General features: G+C 36.3%; 1 long non-coding RNA gene across 1 annotated transcript; it reads left to right on the forward strand.

Moving 5' to 3' along the window:
- The first annotated feature begins 39 nt into the window (after window positions 1-39).
- On the forward strand, window positions 40-6,112 carry LOC134278179 (uncharacterized). The gene is made up of 3 exons (XR_009994389.1): window positions 40-179; window positions 5,816-6,024; window positions 6,064-6,112. It is a non-coding gene; the product is annotated as an uncharacterized LOC134278179 (long non-coding RNA).
- Window positions 6,113-6,300: the final 188 nt, after the last annotated feature.

Genomic DNA, 6,300 nt, shown 5'->3' on the forward strand with positions numbered 1-6,300 from the left:
AAAATTTGGTGACATGTTTAAAAATAAAAATCTACTTTCGTTTTACGTTTCTGCACCATAATCGTATGGAAATCCAATAGTCTATTGATAGAAGAACGAAAAGTTCCAAGAGCAGAGCTTGGGAACTTTGAAGAAAATTTGGACAAGAGTGAAATTTGACTAGCTGACGACAGTAGCGGGTAAGATATTAAAATAACTGAGAGATCTTTTTTTATTTTTTTAATATATATTTTTTTTATTTTTCGAGGTTTAAAAATTGAAACTGAATGTACTAAATGTGACATTTTAATATTCTTCCTACATTATTTATGTATCAAGGAACATTCTATTTTCTTCCTGCTAATAGTACAATTTCTGACCATAAAAATTAATTAATGATTGCAAGCATATAACTTTGCTTGTGATCATTTATTTAATTTTTTAAGTCATCGAATGAATGACTCAATGAAGATTTTGGCTGTAATTGGCATGCCAAATTCACAAAAATCAACAAAACATAGTTTCAAAGTCGATAAACTTAAGGTTTATCTGTCGTAAACTATAGTTTACGGACTAGTGTAAACTATAGTTAACAATGTTAATCTATATTTTACATCTGTAAACTATATTATAGTTAACGCGATAATCTATGTTTCACAACTGTAAACTTTACTTAACATCAAAAACAATCATTTGCATTGCAAAACATAGATTATCTGATAAATACAGTTTAATGATTATAAACTCACTTGGTTTACAACTCTTAACTATACAAGGGTTGTCCCGTAAAATCGTGGACAAAGCGTTTTTCTTGAAAAGTAATTGGGCGCCATACGCTGAAAATTACAGTAAATGTTTATTTATCATATTTAAGTGCATGATAAGTTTTTTGATAAAATATAGGCAAAAATAAAGATTTTATTATGCTTGAATGTGCACGAGGTCAAAAAACCAAGGGTTTACTAAAGAATACACAAGTTTGAATTCAAAATAAAAGTTTTAAATACATAAGATTTGGATTAAAATTATCCTAATTCAATTCCACAATCAATTTTGTAGTCTTGTAAAAATTTCAAGGCATTTGCTTAATTTTTGGCAGTTTCTCGAGCATTCGAAATGGGAAAGTAGTAAACACAACACACGAAAAATGGCGACGTTTTATGACGTTACGGCGCACTGGAGAACAGTTCAGTTTTATTTCTATGTTGTAATGACACCTGTAGAGACTTGAAATAATCATAGAAGAAAAAAGATTATAAAAATATCACCATATCTTAAGTATACAAATAAAATAGGATTTTTCTTAGTGAAGTTTTTTCTGATCGAGTCCCTGGGGAGTACAAAACATAAGTACAAACTCCTCATGTAATAGCCAAGGACGCTGTCATAGTAGACCGCCGATATGAGATTTTCTATTAGTTGAATGATGGTGAGAATATTGTCTGTAACTTACTAATAAATCTTCAGAAGATCGCGTGAGGGTGCCAATTGGTTCTTCGGTTATGGAGACTAAAGAATGTGTATCAATGTGTATCAATGAAATTCCTAAATTTAAGTCGGACTCATCCAACTTCATTTTCAGCAAAGATAAAACGTGACACTGTTTTAGACAGTTTGACGTTATAATCCATGCGCCGTAAGGTGATACAATACATGGCATAAAATCTCATAATTTGTTAATTTATGTACTGTAAAAGCACAAATATTCGTGGGGGATTAAATTTCGTTTATTTCGTTGTCAACAATTATCAACGAAATTAAATCCCACACGAAATTTTATATGACTATATATTGAATAGGGTTACATTCAAAACAACGAAATTAAATCCCCACGAAATTATTGTGGATATCAAAACAACGAAATTTTATCCCCACAAAAATTTGTGCTTCTACAGTATATATTTATCTGAAATTTGCTGTGTATATTACTAAAATATGTACCAAAAAATAGTGAAAATTTCAGAACACGGTGATGTTTATTTTTCACACTAGACAACTTGTCCACGATTTTATGGGACAACCCTCGTATATATATAGTTAACGATGGTCGATCGTAAATTAAAGTTTACAGACGTGAATCTATAGTTTATCAGCAAAATCTCTTGTTAACGTTTTATTACAGACAGATAAACTTAGATTAGCATATGTAAACTATAGTTAACAACCATTAAATATAGTTTAATTTACAGATGAAAACTATATTTAACGAATTATATTTACATTCAGTGTAATTTTCCTTATGAAATCCATTAGAAATCCACGACATTCAAATTTCTATAACACACACGAAACCTTGTCACCACGTGTTAGAATACACAATAGGAACTATATGCATTTTCAATACTCTAGGAACACCAAAATGTAAAATGTTTTACTGTAGAAGTACTTTTTTCCGCATGGTATTAATTTCAGCTAAATACACGGTCACAAATTTTCCGCGGAAATTTGTCTAAGTGTACTTTATTTAAATGTAAGGCATATAGTGACAATCTAGAAAATCCGCGTAATTTTCTACCCGCGGATTGAACAGAAATTGAGATTTCGCGGAATTATGACCCCGTGGAAAAAAGTACGTCTACAGTATTTCAATTAACTGAAAAACTATAACCCTGAAAAATTAACGTAAAAAATAACGTAATGTGCGTTAAGAATAAATTTGTCATTTTTTTCCTCGCAATGTTTGTTTGCGTAATTTAACTTTGCAACGTCATTTAACGTCATTTGACGTCACAAACAGCTCTTACATCTATTAACCAGGGCAGTTTCGAAAGGCGCTAAATTCACATTAAAGATTAACAAAATAAACAATTATGAGGATGAAAAATTAGACAATGTAAATATAAGCATTGAATTCATATTTTTGGATGTCTTCGGTCCTATAACACACCTGGCCGTGCCGACAAATTATCATACCGCGCTAACATGCGGTATTCAATTTATCGGCACGGCCAGGTTTGTTATACGACCGAAGACATCCAAAAATATGAATTCAATGCTTAAGTAAACTATAGTTCACGATTTATAAACTATAGTTTATAGTCGATAAACCTAGTTTATCAATTGTGAAACTATGTTTAGCATGCTAAATTCACAAAAATGAGCTAAACATAGTTTCACAGTCGATAAACTAAGTTTATCTGTCGTAAACTATAGTTTACAGACTGTCTACTATAGTTAACAACTTTAATCTATATATTTTACATTTGTAAACTATAGTTAACGCGATAATCTATGTTTCACAACCATAAGGTATACTTAACACCAAAAATAATCATTTGCGATTGCAAAACATAGATCATCTGATAAATACAGTTTCAAGGTTTGTAAACTATAGTTTACAACTCTAAACTATAGTTAACGATCATAAATTATAGTTTCATCATGGTTCCTTTTGGTTCCTGGTGGAACATAGGGCCTCGGCAACAGTTCTCCACCGCACTCTATTCTGGGCAGCTCTTTTCAGTTGTTCCCAGGTGTGTCCACATTGCCTGATCTCCTCTTCACATGACCTTCGCCAAGTTTTCCTGGGACGCCCAACTCGCCGTTTGCCTTGTGGGTTCCACTCTAGTGAGTGGCGTGTAATGTCTCCTGGTGGTTTTCCGAGGGTATGTCCAATCCATCGCCACTTTCTGCGGGCTATTTGTTTAGTGATTGGGTCTTGGTTTGTTTTTTCCAACAGGATCTTGTTGCTTATAGTTTCTGGCCATCTGATGTTTAATATGTGGCGCAGACATCTGTTAGCGAAAATTTGTAGTTTGTTGGAGGTGGTGTTGGTGACTCTCCATGTTTCAGACCCGTAGAGGAGCACAAACTTAACATTGGTGTTGTAGATGCGGAGTTTTATGTGTGTGGATAGTGCTGTTGAACTCCACACAGGCTTGAAGGTGGTGAAGATGTGTCTGGCTTTATTAATTCTAGCTTTTATGTCTTCATATGTTCCACCAGTGGCTGTGACGATGCTGCCTAAGTATGTAAAGGAGTCTACATCTTTAAGGTTGTGCTCTCCAAGTGTAACTGGCATTTGCTGTTTCTTGTGGAGCCGCATCACCTCTGTCTTTTCGATGTTTACCTTTAGACCTGTCTTTGCTGCTTCTTTTGCAAGCCTATTTGTCTTGAGCTGCATATGCTCATACTTCTGGGACATGAGGCATAGATCATCTGCAAAGTCAAGGTCTTCCAAACACTGAGTGAGAGTCCACTGGACTCCTGTCTTACTATCTTTCAATGTCTCCCGCATGATCCAGTCCACCACCACTAGAAAAATCATTGGTGACAGCAGACAGCCTTGTCTAACCCCAGTCTGTACCTCAAACGCTTCAGTAAGCTTTCCATTGTGGATGACTTGGCATGTTGCCTCGTCATACAATTGTTGTATCAGGTTGATAAAGGTAGGAGGGGTTTCCATAATGCTGTAGTAGTTTCCAGATGACTTTTCTATCAACACTATCAAAGGCCTTTTCAAAGTCTATGAAGTTAAGATACAGTGTTGACTGCCACTCCAGTGACTGTTCGATTATTATACGTAGAGTGGCGATCTGGTCTGTACTTGTCCTTTCTAAAGCCTGCCTGTTCAGGACAAAGTCGTTCTTCTATAGCATCTTTGAGCCTTTCCAGTATTATTCTTGTTAGGATCTTGCTTGGGACGGAGAGGAGCATGATGCCACGCCAGTTCTTGCATTGTCCCAGGTCTCCTTTCTTGGGTAGCTTCACTAGATGTCCTTTTTTCCAATCAGGTGGCACCTTTCCCTCTGACCATATCTTCTGCAGGAGGGGTAGTAACATGTCTGCTGAAGCCTTTGTGTCTGCTTTAAGGGCTTCTGGAGGGATTCCATCAGGCCCAGCTGCTTTCCCACTCTTTAGTTTCTTCAGAGCCTTGATGGTCTCAGCCCTTGTGGGAGGGGCAGTGATCACTGCTAGTTCAGAGTCTCCTGGTGGTATGTTTGGTGTTGTTTCAGGTGCTGGTCGATTTAGGAGTTCTCTGAAATGTTCTGCCCAGCGCTTTCTCTGGTCTTCTTCCTTTGTTATCTCATTGCCTTCCTTGTCTTTTACTGGCTTGGTCTGTGGTGGTCTTTTCCCAGCCAGGGTTCTTGTGATTTTGTACATGGTACAGAAGTCTCTTTTCTCTGCTGCTTCCTCAGCTTCTGTAGCGAGTTCATTATAAAAGTGTCTTTTATCTCTCCTTGCACTTTTCTTTACTTCATTGTTTAGAATAGTCTGTCTGTCTTTTAATTCTTGCTTATTTTGTTCCTCCTCGCAACTGATAATTTGCTGTTTGAGAAGTTTTCTTTCATCGACCAGTTTCCATGTATATCCTGAAAGCCATTCCTTGTCTCCCTTTTCTCTTTTCCCTAGGATCTCTTCGCATGCGAAATTATAGTTTACAGATGTGAATTTATGTTTATCAACGAAATCTATTGTTAACGTTTTATTACAGACAGATAAACTTAGATTAGCATTCATTCGTAAACTATAGTTTTACAGATGAAAACTATACTTAACGAATCGTTAACTATAGTTTACGGTTTGTAAACTAGAGTTTACAGTTAATAAACTTAGTTTATCAATAATATTGTGAAACTAGGTTTAGCTCATTTTTGCGAATTTGGCGTGCCATATGGCTGGGAAAAAACGTACCCATTGCTTGATGTTTTTATAGCAGTTAAATATTGGAAAATTTATACCATGACTTATATCTAAAATAATTGCAATTTTTTGACAGCTGTGTAATAGTAATCTAAATCTCTTCTGAATCATTGCAATTTTTACAGCAGTATATTGTGGATAAGTTATAACATGTTTAACATGGCTTAAATAAAGCATGCTTAATTTTTTCCAGCAGTACATGGTAAAGCTATAACATGGCTGGGCAGTCTGGAGGTAACCCCATCAGGCCAGAGGCCCTCGGGGGGATAGACACTAATAACCTGTTTGGGAATAATCCTACGGACATCTTTGGACAAGGTGGAGAAAGTGGACTGGCGGCAATGCTTCAGAGGGGTGGAGGTAAGATATAGAGGGGTGGAGGTAAGATATAGAGGGGTGAAGGTAAGATATAGAGGGGTGGAGGTAAGGAGAGGGGATAAGAAGACTGACAGCAATGCTTGAGAGGGGTGGAGGTAAGATATAGAGGGGTGGAGGTAAGATATAGAGAGAGGCTTAGAAGTTTGACAGCAATGTTTGAGAGGGGTGGGGGTAAGATATAGAGGGGATAAGAAGAGCAGCATTGCTTGAGATGAGTGGAGGTAAGATGTAGAGGGGGTAAGAAGACTGGCAGCATTGCTTGAGATGAGTGGAGGTAAGATGTAGAGGGGATAAGAAGAC

Source organism: Saccostrea cucullata, unplaced genomic scaffold (genome assembly GCF_032062105.1).
Source record: "Saccostrea cucullata isolate Sc308-1 unplaced genomic scaffold, CSIRO_AGI_Scuc_v1 ctg3017, whole genome shotgun sequence".
NCBI classification, from domain to species: domain Eukaryota; kingdom Metazoa; phylum Mollusca; class Bivalvia; order Ostreida; family Ostreidae; genus Saccostrea; species Saccostrea cuccullata.